The following is a 17556-nucleotide window of genomic DNA, read 5'->3' as shown; positions in this document are numbered from 1 at the left end:
TATAGGTCTCCTCTTTCCTTCGTGTAAGTAGGAAATGTTCAGATCATTATGTAATCTCCTCATAGATCCTTGGATTTCTCTGATGAATATCTGCCTAATTGACATTTAGTGGAGAGTATGTAGTGAGTACTATAATAATCAGAGTCTACTGTGTTTTACTACTCTTTAACCCTCAAATTTTATTTGTTTCTGAAGTTTGTCTTCTGTTAATTTTTTATTAGAAAGAAGGTGGGGAATTAGATTTTTTTTGCATTTATAGTTCTATTTTGGGTTGGCCATAAAGTTCGTTTGGGTTTTTTCCATAAGATGTTATGGAAAAACGCAAACAAACTTTATGGCCAACCCAATACTTAAGAGTCTTATTAATTCGGTTATTACATAGCAGCTGTCCAATCTTGCTAACGATTATGCTTGTATTTCTTAATGACATAATATAAATCATAGCAATTTGAACTACGGGAGTGTCAAGTGGGTGTGCTACTGTATTTCAGTCATGAGATTTAAAAAATAAAAACAGTGTCGTCTGGAGCACTGCACATGCATATTATGCTGCTCATTGTTTGAATTAGAATTTTAAGTGGTATTATGAGAAGCTGTTTGCTTGTTATGTTGAGCTGAAAGGGAGGTAAGCATCCAGTGATTTATGCTGGAGATACAGAGCTTGGTGAGAGCTGGTAATAAGCTTAATGACAGGCAGAATTAGGAAGTATGTAGTGTAAGAGCTTTACATGCGTGCCATTTCTTTGAAATTCACCTGTTTCTGGAGAAAATGCCTAGCAGTGCTTATCTCATACTGATTTATCTAGGCTTTTTTAGTGGAAGGAGGGGGTGCTAAACAGCCTAGTTGCAAATTACTAAAATACCATTAAAAAAAATTGAGATATAATTCACATACCATAAAATTCACAATTTTAAAGTGTACAATTCAGTGGGGTTTTTTAAAACCTTATTTATGAAGATGTGCAACCATCACCACTACGAATTAAGGAGAAAATTGCTCCATAAAATAAGTTCCCTGGGTGTCATGCATTACGTGCCCAGTCTGCAGTAGTGTGTTCATTTGCCATTGGGCAGATGATTCAGCCTGGGCCAAGAATTTGGGACTTTCTAGAAGTTCTAGAGTGACACTCCATTGACTCTTTTATGAGATGAACTACTAATTTAATTCTGTCCGGAAGATAGGGGCAACCATATTTTGACCAGGTTGTGATAATGCTTTTTTACTATGCTATAAAGTATTCTGCGCATGGGCGGGTTGATGTAATAGGAAGAGCGCTGTCTTTAGAATACAGAAGAAACCTGACCTGGCCACTTAGCTCAGTTAGCCTTGTTAACTTGGGCAAATTACTTCATCTTGCTGAGACTAAGTTTATAGGAGATACTGTAAAATGGTTCATTGAGGACAACATGGTTGGTTAGGCTTGCCGCATGCTCTAGATTCAGATCTCCTGACTTCTGTTTTCAGTTTTCTTTTTATAGAACTATGTTTTTGTCTTAAATATTTTTATCCAAATGGTCTTTTAAGAAACAATGTATTAATCCACAATATTCTGTTGGTAGTTTTCAGAGAGGGGAATAAATGAAGTCAATATTCTTTATGTGACCAAGGAAAAAGAATGTTACATTGAATATTGGCTAAGTATATGATTGTCTCTTTAGAAGTCTTGTAGTTAACAGTAGTAATATTGTTAGCCAGTAAAGTTACTAATAGAAATCAGGAGCCTTAACCTTTCCTAGTAAGGTTAAATGGTATGGCTCAGCTCTTGGGGCCCACTACCGATGACTCATTTGAGAACTTACTCCCACATAGTGACAGTTGGCCCTAGCTCGAAAAACTACTAGCAGTTGGCTTTGTAGAAGAAAGAACAGTCTCATATTTTCTACCATTCGTGCGACCACAATGCAGAACCGTAATTCAAAGAAAGTTTTATTTTGGCTAGGGGTAATCTTCATTCTGAAAGAATTGACAAACTAATATAAAGGACTTTTGTCCTGAAACTTGTTAGGCTTATGTTTTCTACATTGCAAACATATATATAGTTTCTTTGGATGAAGCAGTTCCTTTATGAAATGTTTTAGCTTTGTATTTCTCAGTGCAGCATTTTAAATCAGTTCTTTGTGTGTAGGGGATGATGGCAACGCATGGAACTGTTGTCTGAGGCTGCTAGTTTGAAGAACTAACTAGAGACTGGTACAGTGTTACTAATTTTGAATGACTAAAGCATTGGGTTTTTTTGGTTTGGTTTGGTTTGGTTTTCCCTCTCCCACCTCAGTAAACTTTTGCTACTTGGATATAAAGAGTTTTACTTCTAAAGATTCTTTTAGACCTCTGCAACTTGTGGTCATTCATATAAAATTATTATTTGCAGCTGTCACTTCTTCTTCCTTACTGTTTCATTAAATTAGAAAGGAACATGATGTGAGAACTATTAAATATTTGTTAGGTTGAAGAAAGAATTCTGTCTTATTTTGGGTTTATTATATTTATAGTCTTTCTTTTAAAATACATTTAAATTATACAAATAATTATATTTATGGTAGAAAAGGCAGTTATGTAATCCTGTCATCCAGAGATAATTGCTGTTAATCTTCTGTGCCAAGTCTCTTGGTTGTCATTCTTAAAGAGGTAAAATATCACCTTACCAGGTAGAAGAGCTTACGTCTTTCAGTTTTGAAGCTGAATAAAATGATAGTCTTTTGTCTTTTGAAGAATATCCTGACATGTTGAAATATTTTAAACTAAATTACAGTGGAGAGCCTCTTTTATAAAAATGAGGAGTTGGTGGGTAGATATTGGGAAAATAGCAGCTAAAAAAGAAAAACAAGGAAACAGTTGTATTCGCAGAACAGACTAGGTCTTTGTCAGCAATTTCCACGTTGATGAATTAGTCTTATGTTTCTGAATATCCTGCTTATACTTCCTTAGTCTTTTTCTCTAGAAAGTAAAGGTGGTAGATTCTCATCTTGGGCCTAAAGTTAGGAGGCTTGTTGTATGATTTTTATTTGTTTTGAGTTTCCATGGAATGTTTATCATGGGAATCACTTTTGGAGAGACTGATCTAGTCACATTAGGAAATTGGAAATACTTTGTTTTCTAGTTTCTCTGGAGAAGTAAGTGTATAACTCCACTAACTAGATGACAAAGCTTGGGTCATTGACAGAATTTTGTGGTCGTAATTTGCTCTTACTGCTAAAGCAGTTCATTTTTGAGTTCTCTTATCCTTAACTCGCTCTTCTAGAATTCCTAGAGGACCTGTGCAGCAGCCTCTCGAGGATCGAATCTTCACTCCTACTGTCTCGGCTGTGTACAGCACGGTGAGTACCTCAGGGTTGTTTGTCAGATTGTGTGTGTTTTTTGCACATGAACCTTTGATATTATAGGCAGTGTTTGTTAGATTGGTACATAATAGGCTTTTGACAGAAAAGTTCAATAAAATCTCGAACAGAATTAGATGTATATAATATAATAAGGTGAATAGGTCTTTTCCCCTGTCATCTTAATTTAAGAAGTAGACATGAAAGAAACATTCTGTTAAGGTAGATTGACTTGTACACCTGTGTTCTTTTTCCTCCCTTTTCCTCCTTCCATAAATATTGTGAGTCTTCTAGGACACTGAGTTTTAATTTTCTTTTGGATATTTTTTCTTAAATTTTAATAAATTTTACACTTTTAACTTAAATTTTTTTTTTTACTTTTTTCCTTCTTTGATTACATATAAAAATGCAGAAAGTTTAGGAAAGAGAACAGTGGTTAATTGGAGTAAATTTAAATATTTATGTTAAATGATAGATTCAAATTCATAAATGAAGGGAAATTTAAAAGTTAGAGGATGAAGATAATAAAATTAGAAGCAGATTACAGGGGTATTGTAGTGAGCCTAAGGGAATTTAGGGGAGAATCGAGGAGTTGGACATGTCTTTTTTTTTGGCTGTGCCATGTAGCTTGCGAGATCTTAGTCCCCCAGTCAGGGATTGAACCCAGGCCCTCGGCAGTGAAAGCACAGAGTCCTAACCACTGGACTGCCAAGGAATTCCTGGACATATCTTTATTTTTTATTTTTTAAATTAAAAAAAATTTTTTTTAAGGGAGGGGGGATCTCTCCCCTTATTTTCTCTTTCTTTTTTTAAAAATTCATTTATTTTATTTATTTATTTTTGGCTGCATTGGGTCTTTGTTGCTGTGCGTGGGCTTTCTCTAGTTGCGGTGAGCGGGGGCTACTCTTTGTTGTGGTGTGCGGGCTTCTCATTGTGGTGGCTTCTCTTGTTGTGGCGCACGGGCTCTAGGTGTGCAGGCTTCAGTAGTTGTGGCACACGGGCTTAGTAGTTGTGGCTCTAGAGCACAGGCTCAGTAGTTGTGGTGCATGGGCTTAGTTGCTCCACAGCATGTGGAGTCTTTACAGACCAGGGATTGAACCTGTGTTCCCTGCATTGGCAGGAGGATTCTTAACCACTGAACCACCAGGGAAGCCCTAAAATTTTTTTATATTTATTTATTTGGTTGTGTGGGGTCTTAGTTGCAGCAGGTGGACTCCTTAGTTGTGGCTCGCGGGCTCCTTAGTTGCGGCTCCAGGGGTCCTTAGTTGTGGCATGAGAACTCTCAGTTGCAGCATGCATGTGGGATCTAGTTCCCTGACCAGGGATTGAACCCGTGCCCCCTGCATTGGGAGCTCAGAGTCTTATCCACTGTGCCACCAGGGACGTCCCTGGACATGTCTTTTAAAAAAAAATTTATTTAGTTTTATTTATTTATTATTTTTGGCTGTGTTGGGTCTCCGTTGCCGCATGCGGGCTTCCCCTAGTTGCAGTGAGCGGGGGCTACTCTTGGTTGCGGTGCGCAGGCCTCTCATTGCGGTGGCCTCTCGTTGCGGAGCACAGGCTCTAGAGCACGCAGGCTTCAGTAGATGCAGCGTGTGGGCTCAGTAGTTGTGGCTCATGGGCTCTAGAGCACAGGCTCAGTAGTTGTGGCGCACGGGCTTAGTTGCCCCGCGGCATGTGGCATCTTCCCGGACCAGGGCTCGAATCCATGTCCCCTGCATTGGCAGGTGGATTCTCAACCACTGCGCCACCAAGGAAGCCCTGGACATATCTTTTAATGTTTCATTTCATCATACCATTCATCCTTGGAGATAGGGTGCTTTAAAGAAACTCACAGTATAGTGAGAGAGATGAGTAAATAAATAACTGTAATCCAAGTGGTATGATAAAGCAATAATTCTTATCCTTTTGGGTTATAAATTACTTGTAGAATCTGAAAATAGTCTCAGTGCTTTCTCCTCAAAAAAGAGCATATGCCAAGTGTTTACATATAATTTCAGAACTTCACAGATGTCCATCAGGCCATTCATAAGGCTCTGGTTGAGAACCTTTGATTAGAGATATGAACATGCTATTATATGGGAAAGGGAGAAGTTGCTTCATTGAGGAAGTGACACTAAGCTGGAAGGTATAAGACTTCTAAGCAGAAAAGGGAAGAAGAGGCCTTCTAGGAAGTGAAAAATTAGAGGCATGGTTAATGGAATGGTCAGTAGTCAGAAGTGTGGCATGTGTGCTAGGTTTTGTAGCCAAAGTAGAGATGAGATAAGTGAGTTTTGCAGGTTTTAAGGTTGTCCTAAAGAGATAGAAGTTTATCATGCAGGTAATGGGTAAGGTAATTATTTTTCTTGGTTTGCTTAAAACAAGTCTCAGTTTACACCTATTGTAGATCAACTAAACACCTGTTAATTACTTTTTGAACCCTCTGTAACTCTTAAAATGGCCCCAGTTTGGATGATAAACTATCTGCTCACTGTACTAACTGGGAACCTTCAATTTACATTAAAAAAAATAACCTTTAATTTTTTTCTGGCACAAACTTCCTCCAGGCCAGAGTTGTTTGTTTGTTTAAAATACTGAGGTTGGGGACTTCCCTGGCAGTCCAGTGGATAAGACTCTGTGCTTCCACTGCAGGGACACGGGTTCGATCCCTGGTTAGGGAACTAAGATCCCGCATGCTGCGTGGCATGGCCAAAAAAAAAAGTACTGAGCTTAAAGGCTGTAGAATTTTATCAGGCATAACTCTTAACATATGATTTTTGCTAATTATGAAAGTATACCTTCAATATTAAATTATTTTCAAAATTAGGATAGGAAAAAGAAGAAGATGAAAATTTCTAGTAATCTTGACTGATTTCTATAGGCATCTCCTATAACCATTTTTTTGGTATAGTTCCTTTGTCTCTTTTTCTGTGTTGTAGGCTCTGTATAAGATATTTTATTCTCATTTTTCACTGTATGTTGTAATGTTAGCTTTTCCTATGCTACTTGAAACATGTCTGAAATAATAAATTGTTGTATGCTGTTTTGTTATAAGAATTTAGCATTCACTCAACATTTGACAGATTATTTCTTAAGCTTTTAATGTGTGTCAGACACTGTTCTAGATGCTGGGAATATAGTAGTGAGCAAACTAAACCTGCATTCCTCATGGAGCTTACTTTTTTGTGAGATAGAAAGATAGTTAAATAAAAAAAAAATGTGTGCAATATGCTATTTAGGTGGTAATAAATGCCTTGATGAAAACGAGGCAAGATAAAGGGGTAAGGAATGACTGGACATCCTACTTTAGCTAGGGCTCCCAGGGAAGTTTCATCTGAAAAAATGGCATTTAAGTAGAAACTTAAGAAGTAAGGGAGTGAGATTGCAGATTTTAGGGAAAGAGCACTTCTGGTAGAAGAAGGAGCAGTGCAGAGGCCCAGAGATAGAATCTGGAGCATCAGATTATATAGGGCACTATAGACCATGGTAAAGATTTTGGATTTTAATCTAGATGTGATGGAAAGCCATTGGAAATTTAAGAACAGAAGATCTGATTTTGTTTTTAAGGTGACTGTACCTACTGTATAGAGGGTAGACTGATGAGGGTAGGTGGTGGTTGTTGTGAGGTGGAAGCAAGACCAGTAGGCAGTTATTGTAGTAATATAGGCAAATGATGGTGGCTTGCTGTAAGCTGGTAACAGTCAAAGAGAGGAGATGGGGTTTGCTATATATTTTGAAAGTGGAGTCAATAGGATATGATGATCGCTTGGATGTGGGATGTGAGAGAAAGAAGAGTAAAGGAAGATGTCATGGATCGTCGCTTGAGCAACTGAGTGGATGAATATGGTACTATTTATAGGAAGGAACACTGGGTGAGGAACAGGGTCTTTGTTGAGAAAAATTTATGTGTGTGAACATTATTTTTGTGAGGAGTTAAGCATTAGGTTGTTTCCTGTCGTGAATAACCTACTGAATTTTAACCCTTTTCTGTATTTTGGATTATTTTATAGAGTAACTTTCTAGAAATGCAATTCCTGAGTTAAAGTGTAGGCATGTTATTAAGATTCCTCATTAAATGATGACATGTGACTTCGTAAACTTAGTACTTTAGAGAGGAGATAATCAAAATCCTGTGAGTAACACAGTGCCTGCTACACAGTTTATGTGAATTGTTTTGCATCTAAGGTTTTGAATTTATTTTTGAGTTAGATCAAACTTGACTTTTACTATTAAAAGCTACTGCCGTATTTGTGGTCCTTCAGTTAATTTAAAAATTGGGTGTGTCAGTTATATGTGATACCTATTCTGGAAGGACCAGGGGTTTTAGACAGTAAAAAGTTACCTTAAAATATGATGTCTCTACTTTTTGATCACTTATTTCCATTCTTAGTAATTTAAGTCTCTTCCCCACTTTTACAATGCTGTTGTGCCCATTAACAATGAGTAAGAGGGTAGTTGACCAGGTGCTTAGTCTCCCTTTTTCTCAGCCCCAAGGTTATGTATTGGTCATTATTCTCTAGTGTCTAGGTCCATTAGCATCATTTATGACATTTAACGTCATAAAATAAAGGCTACCCTTCAGTTCACCTCCTCCTGGCTCCTCATATGGTGCCCTTATGTCACTTTAATTGAGTTGGTTAAATTCCTTGAAAGGCAAAAAGACACCTGGATAGTCTTTAAAAATTATACAAAGATTTTACTTTTTAATGTCTGATATGGAGGCTGTATGCCCTTATGTCAACCATTTTACATAAGTTCTCTGCTGCTAATCAAAGAGGTATCAGAAGTAGGGCTCAGCTTTTATAATGCCTTCATTTTACATTTTAGCATGCTTATTATTTATTTATTATAGTCTGGTTTATCTAAGTTTCTCCTTGGAGTATTTATCAGGGATGAGAGGGATACTTTTGTCATTATTCTTCATTAACCATAATTACGGTGATTCGTCATATGAACAAAAAAAGAATAAAGCCAGTATTTTTTAAATGCTAGTAAGAGCAGTATACACTATGGTAGAGAGGAAATGGCAAAACTAAAGAGGCATGAGCTAATCTGAAGTATATTCATTAATAACTGTCTTATTGGCATGCTTCTGAAGAACAAAATGTGAAATTTTACCATGTTGTATATTTTTGGCTTATATAGTCAGCCCTTCATATCCAGGGGTTCCTCATCCTCGGATTCAGCCAACCGTGGATTGAAATATTTGAAAAAAAAGATTTCAGAAAGTTCCAAAAAGCAAAACTTGAATTTGCTGTTTGCTGGCAGCTATCTACATAGCATTTACACTGTTTTAGGTATTAGTGTAATCTAGAGATGATTTAAAGTATAGGAGAGGATGTGTGTAGATTATATGGGAACACTAAGCCATTTTATATAAGAGACTTGAGCATCCTCAGATTTTGGTATCTGTAGGGGGAGTGGGTCTAGGAACCAATCCCTCTCAGATACCTAGGGATAACTGTATATCTTATTTAGAGAAATTAGATTTTATGACTATTAAACCAGTATTTTTAACATAATTACAGAGATAAACTTAATAAATTTTTTTTCTGGAATAGTAACTTTACTACAAGAAGCAGCAGTCTATATTCTAGGGGAGTGGAAGGGCTGTCTTATTAACTGCTTGCGAAAAATTCCTGTCAATAAATTATTTAATTTGAATAAATTACTCCTTAATGTCATAACATTTCACAATCCTTTTTAGTCAGCTTATACTTTATAAAGTTTTGATTCTGTCATCCTGTAGCTCTGTGTCATGTAATTAGAGTCAGCTGATATGTATTAAGTAGGCCAACATGTCAATGGAGACCTCTGCACAGAGACAAAATTTAGCTTGGGTTGATCGACACTCCTTAAACAGTGGTGTCCAGCCAGATGTAAATCCACTTAATTGCCCTATAATCCAGCACAGAGTAACAATCCATTTTTTTCCCCCAATGGTAAAACACCAGTTGAACTCGTTATTTGTTTGTTTATTTATACTTTATTTTTAAGAACAGCTTTATTGAGTGTATTTGATATATAGGATATGTAGTGCCTACGATTTAAATATATCTAAAATGTAGTATTTAAAGTGTATAATTTGGTAAGTTGTATTATAAGTTTACAGCAATAAAAACCTCTACCACAATCAAGAAAATTAATATACCCATCACTCCCAAAAGTTTCCTCATGCCTTTGTCATCTTTCTACCTTCCCCCACCACTGGTCCGCTTTCTGTCATTATGGATTCATTTGCATTTTCTAGACTTTGTTTTTTGTTTTTTCACTCAGGTTAATTATTCTGAGATTTATCCATGTTGCTATGTTTATCATTAGTTTATTCCTGGAAAAAAAGTAAACTATGGGCTTAAAATTTAGAGTTGTCATAATCATGTTTCATATATTATTTTTTCCTCCTAATAATAGAGTTTGGTTTTTGTTAAACATAATGTAAATCATAATGATTGTACAATTTTGCAGTTTTCTTTTTTAATACAACATTGCATTGTAAATAATTGTCATGCTGTTACATAGCATTTATAAACATTATGTTAACAGCTTAAGTAAGTAGCATGTCAATGAGATGAACCATAATTTACATAATCAGTTAATTTACAAACTAGTGTTTGGTTTAAAGATCCCTTCTTCTTTATTTTCTATTTTAAGTAACTTTGTGATACATACATATATAAAATACATATTCATACATATATATGTGTATTTTTTTTTTCTATTTAAATAGGGTTATTTCCTTTGGCTAACATTCCCAAAAGCAGCTGTACTAGGTTAAAATATTGGGTTGGACAAAAGTTTCATTGTTTTTTTCCGTAAGATGGCTCTAGTAGTGCTTAGTGGTCTTTAACTTCATTCGAAACTGTTTTCTTAGATTCTGTTGTGAACAGCTGTCATATCAGCATGCATTAAAAGAAAAGAAACATCAAAATTGGTGAATTTTTGTGTAGCCATTTTAATATTGAAGATGGAAGAAAAAAAGCAACATTTTTGGCATATTATGTTTTATTATTTCAAGAAAGGTAAAAATGCAACTGAAATACAAAAAAAGATTTGTGCAGTGTATGGAGAAGGTGCTGTGACTGATCAAATATGTCAAAAGTGGTTTGCGAAGTTTCGTGCTGGAGATTTCTCGCTGGACGATGCTCTGTAGTCAGGTAGACCAGTTGAAGTTGATAGCGATCAAATCGAGACATTAGTTGAGAACAATCAACGTTATACCACATGGGAGATAGCCAACATACTCAAAATATCCAAATCAAGTGTTGAGAGTCATTTGCACTAGATTGGTTGTGTTAATAGCTTTGATGTTTGGGTTCCATATAAGTTAAGCAAAAAAATCCTTCTTGACTGTATTTCCGCATGCGATTCTCTACTTAAACGTAAGGAAAATGTTCCGTTTTTAAAAAAATTATGGGGCTTCCCTGGTGGCGCAGTAGTTAAGAATCTGCCTGCCAATGCAGAGGACACAGGTTCGATCCCTGGTCCGAGAAGATCCCATGTGCCGCGGATCAACTAAGCCCGTGCGCCACAACTCCCGAGCCTGCGCTCTGGAGCCCGTGAGCCACAACTACTGAGCCCGCGTGCTACAACTGTTGAAGCCTGTGTGCTGAGAGCCCGTGCTCTGCAACAAGATAAGCCACTGCAATGAGAAGCCCGCGCACCGCAATGAAGATCCAGTGCAGCCAAAAATAAATAAATAAAACAAATAAATTTAAAAAATAAAAAAAGCAAATTGTGACGGTGATGAAAAGTGGATACTTTACAATAACGAGGAATGGAAGAGTTGGTGGGGCAAGCGAAATGAACCACCACCAACCACACCAAAGGCCGGTAAGAAGGTGATGTTGTATATGTGATGGGATTGGAAGGGAGTTCTCTATTATGACCTCCTTCTGGAAAACCAAACGATTAATTCCAACAAGTACTGCTCCCGGTTAGACCACCTGAAAGCAGCACTCGATGAAAAGCATCCGGAATTAGTCAACAGAAAATGCATAATCTTCCATCAGGATAACTAACGCAAGGCCTCATGTTTCTTTAATGACCAGGCAAAAACTGTTACAGCTTGGCTAGGAAGTTGCGATTCATCCCCTGTATTCACCAGACATTGCACCTTCGGATTTCCATTTATTTCAGTCTTTACAAAATTCTCTTAATGGAAAAAATTTCAATTCCCTGGAAGACTGTAAAAGACACCTGGAACAGTTCTTTGCTCAAAAAGATTAAAAGTTTTGGGAATTATTAAGTTGCCTGAAAAATGGCAGAAGGTAGTGGAACAAAACGGTGAATACGTTGTTAAATAAATTTCTTGGTGAAAATGAAAAATGTGTCTTTTAGTTTTACTTAAAAACCTAAGGAACTTTTTGGCCAACCCAATACACACACTATAAAGATAATACTCTTCACATACTGTAAAGTTACGGGCCTTTATGTTGCTGCAAGCATTATGGGAGTCTGTCCATTTCATTTTATCTTGATAGTTTCAGGTCTTCTCATTTTCAAACATCTTTGCTAATTCGATAGGTCAAAAGTGCTATTTAACAATTCACAGGAGAGGAAATTAGCAGGTTAAGTGACTGAGGAAGAAGGTTTACATTGATAAAATAATGATGTCATATTTTGGTTGTAAAATTAACAAAGGTTTAATTATACACCCAATTCTCAGTTGTAGGAACGTACTATTTAGGAATTTTTAGGACTTTGTTCTTAGCTTTTTTTTTCCTGTTTAATATTTTTGAATTACTGGGTATAGAAAAGGAATGAAATTTTCCTGTTTGTTGTGGCAAGAAGGTTGTAAGGAAGATTGTAGTTTTAAAATTATTATTGTCGCTTTTCTCCAGTGGCATTGCTGAGCGATATTCAACCACAGTTGGAAATCCAAATTTTTGTATTTGGAATATAATAAAAGATGAAAATCACATTTAGCGATACATGTACATACATATATTTAAATTGTGTAAAATAGACCTAACATAAAATTTACCACCTTAATCATTTTTAAGTGTACACTTAAGTTGTACTAAATATATTCACATTGTTGTGCAAATACCATTACCATCCATTCCCAGAACTCTTTTCATCTTGTAAAACTGTACCTATTAAATAACAACTTAATTCTTCTCTCTCCCCAGTCCCTGGAAACCACCACTGTGCTTTCTTTCTCTGTGATTTTGACTACTTTAAGTACCTCGCATAAATGCAATCATACAGTATTTGTCTTTTTTTGTGACTGTCTTATTTCACTTAGCATAACGTCCTCAGTGTTCATCCACATTGTTGCATGTGTCAGAATTTTCTTTCTTTTTCAGGCTGAATAATGTCCCAATGTATGTGTATTGCACATTTTTGCTTATCCATTCCTCTGTCAATGGACACTTGGTTTGCTTCATCATTATAGCTATGGTGAAGAATGCTGCCATGATACCTCTTTGAAACCCTGCTTTCAGTTCTTCTAGGTATATGCCTGGAAGTAGAATTGCTGGATCATATGATAATTTTATTTTTAATATTTTGATGAATCATTGTACTATTTTCCACAGTGGCTCTGCCATTTTACATTCCCACCAACAGTGTACAAGGATTCCAATTTCTCCATATCCACTCCAACCCTTGTTGTTTTCTGTTTCTTTGGGGTTTTTTTGATAGTAACCATTCTAATGGGTATGAGGTGGTGTGCCACTATAGTATTGATTTGCATTTGCATAATGATTAGTAATGTTGAGCATCTTTTCATGTGCACCTTGGCCATTTGTATATCTTCTTTAGAGAAATATCTATTCAAGTCTCCTGCCCATTTTTGAGTAAAGTTGTTTGTCTTGTTGTTGTTCAATGTTAGTAGTTTTCTGTATATTCTGGATATTAATCCTGTATCAGATGTATGATTTGCAGACATTTTTCCCATTCTGTGCATTGCCTTTTTACTCTGTCAGTAGTGTCTTTTGAGGCACAAAATTTTTTTCATTTTCATGACGTGCAAGTTGTCTATTTTTCCTTTTGTTACTGGTGCCATTGGTGTCGTATTTAAGAAATCATTGCTAGATCCAATGTCATAAAGCTTTTGTCCTAGGTTTTCTTCTAAGAGTTTATTGTTTTAGGTCTCATATTTAGGTCCTTGATCCATTTTGGGTTAATTTTTGTATATGGTGCTAAGTAAGGTCCAACTTCGTTCTTTTGCACGTGGACATCCAGTTTTCCCAGCGCCATTTGTTGAAAAGACTTCTTTCCCCATTGAATGGTCTTGGCACCCCGGTTGAAAATCATTTGATCATGTATGTGAGTATTTATTTCTGGGCTCTCTATTCTCTTCTATTGGGAATCTATCTTTATGCCACTAGCACACTGTTTTGATTACTATTTTGTAGTAAGTTTTGAAATCAGAAAGTATATGAGTCCTTCAGCTTTGTTGTTCTTTTTCAAGATTGTTTTGGCTATTTGGGGTCCCTTGAAATTCCATATAAATTTTAGGATGGATTTTTCTGTTTCTTTAAAAAGAAGTCATTGGGATTTTGATAGGAATTGCATTGGATCTGCAGATCACTTTGGATAGTACTGACATCTTAACAATATGAAGTCCTTCCTATCTATGAACATGAGATGTGTTTCCATTTACTTATGTCTTCTTTAATTCCTTTCAGCAATGGTTTGTAGTTTTCGTTGCACAAGTCTTTCATTTCTTTAAGTTAATTCCTAAGTATTTTTGATGCTGTTGTACATGGAATTGTTTTCTTCATTATTTGTGTTTAGAAATTCAACTGATTTTTGTGTGTTGACTTTGTATCCTGCTACTTCGATGAATTCATTTATTGTTGTAAGAGTTTTTTTTTTCTTGGTGTGGAATCTGTATACATTGTTAAGTGTGTGTGTGTGTGTGCGTGTGTGTGTGCATGTGTGTGTGTATATGTATACATATATAAAAAATGTCTTCTTTCTCCATTCATCCTCTGATAGACTTATATCTTAGCTATTGTGAATAATGCTGCAGTAAATATGGGAATGCAGACATCTTTTAGATGTCTTGTTTTATTTCCTTTGGATATATACCCAGAAGTGGGATTGCTGGATCATATGGTTGGCTGATTCTAAGGCTTGTATTACTTTGAAAGATCATCTTGAATTTTACAAAAATTTATAAGATATTCCAGATTGAATATATTTCATCATTTCCTTATTCTTACTGGGCTCACATTTTACTAATATCTTCAAGTTTTACTTTTATAAAAAACCCATCACTAACATTATCCTCCCTTCTTTAGACAAATCTCACAATCAACATCAAATATTTATGAACTCTAGGTGCTGCTACAACTGTATTTTTTTGTCTTTGTTAAAAATGTCTGTTAATTAGATCCAATCTATTTTTGTATATTGCCTTTCTTGCTAAATGTAGAATTGTTATCTGTTGTAACAATTTAAGACATATTTGAAGTTACTTTTTTGTGGCATTTTTAAATACAACTGAAAAGCCTCTGGCCTCTTGGAGCTTGCGTTCAGGGCTTAAACATTGAAGATGTGGCAGAGTTATTAAGGATATTTAGACAAACGTAATTCAGGAAATGTTTATTGAATGGTAGCTGTGTGCAAGTTTTTGTGTCAGATAATATGGGATAACAATGGTAGATAATATGATCCTTGTCTTTAAGAGTTTTCATTTTATCAGGTGAGATGGTAATACATTATTTTAAGTATATATTGGAAAATGAGGAGGACACATTAGTGACTATATAAATTAGAACAAGTTTATGTAAATAATAAGTAAGATTTATTGGTATAGGTATCAAGGATTCTCATTAGGCAGAAGTACTTGGAGGAGTGAAGCATGGTTGTAATTGTTCACCAGAGAAAGAAGATGACTAGATAAACTCTAAGAAGCCATAAAATGCAAATGGGGACAAAGTTTGGACTGTACCTTAGTGGAAGTGGGGTTAGGTGAACATATTCCAGTCACACCCTTTGAGGTGGCTGATGAGAATCCTGCTCCATAGTGCAATGAGTCATGAAATGTACAGTCGGCCCTTTAACAAATGGGGGTTAAACTCTCCGCATGTGTAACCTAGGTATACACAAATTGAGCAAATCTGGTCAGAGCAGTTCATCAAGAGGAAACTGACAGGATACTCTATAGAACATTTTCTTCATTATCATCACTAACACTGAGCACTGACTATGCACCAGGTACTATTCTAAGCACTTCATTTGTATTAATTCATTTAATCCTTATAACAAAGGTATGAGGTAAGTATAATTATATCCCCTTTTTTAGTTGGGGAAACAGATACAGAGGTGAAGTATCTTGACTAACCTCATCCACCTAGTAAGTTAGAGGCTGGATTTGAACTCAGATGGATCTTTAGCATTTATTGAGTGGTGGTTGTGCCCCAGGCACTGTGCTAATAAGTACTGTAATGCAGTGTATTGTTTAATTGTATGACAGCCTTCATTTACAAATACTGAAATGGAACTCTCTGAAGTTATGTAATTTGAGTACAGGTCTATCTGACTTTACAGCTCTTGTGAAGTGCTACATTTTACTGTGTGGGAAGCTGCCTTCCTTTTGTTGAACTCTCAAAAATGAGGTGTAAAAAGCAATACTCAGTTTTTTGGGGAATGGGGACTCTTGATCATCTGATGAAAGCTATAGATCTGCTTTGCAGAACAGTGAACATACAAAGATAATTTTTACTGCAGTTTTAGGAGAGTTCAAGTATCCTTTGAATCTAGCTAAAGAAGCCTAACTCTGATAAGATTCCTTGCTCTAGGCTAGACCAAGTTTTCCCTTGCAAGGGTGCTCTTTTCATGAGTCCCAGTATAGGGAAATAGCTCAATTGATACTTTGTACATTGTGGGTTAAACTGACAGATACCTTATTAAGATTTTACCTACTTTTCCATCTTGTACCTTTTTTATTTTTTAAATTATTTTAAAAAAATTATTTATTTTTTATGCTTGGCTGTGTTGGGTCTTCGTTGCTGCGTGCGGGCTCTCTCTAGATGCGGGGAGCGGGGGCTACTCTTCGTTGCGGTGCACGAGCTTCTCACTGCGGTGGCTCCTCTTGTTGTGGAGCACGGGCTGTAGGCGTGCAGGCTCAGTAGTTGTGGTGTATGGGCTTAGTTGCTCCACGGCATGTGGGATCTTCCCGGACCTGGGCTGGAACCCGCGTCCCCTGCATTGGCAGGCGGATTCTTAACCACTGCGCTACCAGGGAAGCCCCTTGAGGTACCTTTTTTAAAGCAATTGTATATGTGGAGCTCATTTATATCCTGGTTATTAAAAATTCTGGGTCTGTTCTGCTGCCTATCTTAGTATCTGCTGAGTAATGACATTTATGAAAGTTAGGATTCCTTGCTGTTAGTATTTAATGTGGATTTGCTCATTAAATGTTAAATCACATACCTAATTAAAATGATATTTAATATATATTCACTGATTTTTCTCCTCCAGAAGGAGGATTAACTTTAAAGATACAAAGCGTGTTCTGTTGTTAAATGTCAGTTATAAATGGCTTTTGAGTTTCTCAGATAAGAAAATAGTAGAAACAGTAATCAAGTCCCTTAATGTTAGAGAACTTTGCAAATGTGTTTATTTAAACTCTGGGGTATTCCCTGTAGGGCCATTTTATAAAGTATTATATGTATTGTTGTTATCTAAAAAAACAACTGATGGGGACCAATTTAAAATAAAATGAGTCATAGGAAATTGGACTGTCATAAGTAAATTGTGTGGTAAATGGAGTTGAATTATTTTAAGGAAAAAGAAACAAAGAACATTATTATTTTAAGACATGAATTTATTATTGCCATGAAGTTGGTGGTATGAATAGAGAGGTCATTCTTTACTGTATGCTTTTGATAGACATGGAAGCATTTAACTTCACTGCATATAGTTCCTTCTTTTATCTTTTAAAAGCACATTCTGGTTGTCAGGGGAATCTTGTAGGCAAGAGACTGTGAAGGATTAGCATCTTTGTCTATTGTGTCATTCTGTGGTTGCTTAATTGCCATATAGAGTACAGAATGTTCAATAGAAGGGTGTTTAGTTTCTTTAGCTGTTACAAATACCAAAGAACCTTTGATTATGTTATTAATTCTTAGGTTTGTTAAGTCAGCAATATATTTTTAGTCTTTATTTATTTGTTCGATATGTTTCAGGAAAGGGGACCCCTTCCAGGGCCCAAGAGTGGGCTCTTGTCTAACACTCAGAAATGAATTGTCCGAGGAGACACACGTGGTGACAAAAAGCAAGAGAATTTATTGGGAAGGGACGCCC

At 36.1% G+C, this 17556-nt stretch overlaps 1 protein-coding gene across 11 annotated transcripts in view; it reads left to right on the top strand.

The window, feature by feature from the left end:
* EIF4G3 (eukaryotic translation initiation factor 4 gamma 3) overlaps positions 1 to 17556 on the top strand; it is a 389134-nt gene that overhangs the window by 86825 nt on the left and 284753 nt on the right. For 3 of the 11 annotated variants that reach the window (XM_068539095.1, XM_068539087.1, XM_068539094.1), the window contains exon 3: positions 3240 to 3315. The exons of the other annotated variants lie outside the window; for them this stretch is intronic. The gene's annotated coding sequence lies outside the window, so the exon portion shown is untranslated. The remainder of the gene's footprint in view (positions 1 to 3239; positions 3316 to 17556) is intronic. 11 annotated transcript variants of the gene reach the window in all.

This window comes from Eschrichtius robustus, chromosome 3 (genome assembly GCF_028021215.1).
Source record: "Eschrichtius robustus isolate mEscRob2 chromosome 3, mEscRob2.pri, whole genome shotgun sequence".
Taxonomy (NCBI): domain Eukaryota; kingdom Metazoa; phylum Chordata; class Mammalia; order Artiodactyla; family Eschrichtiidae; genus Eschrichtius; species Eschrichtius robustus.
This window is presented reverse-complemented; position numbering and strand designations above follow the sequence as displayed.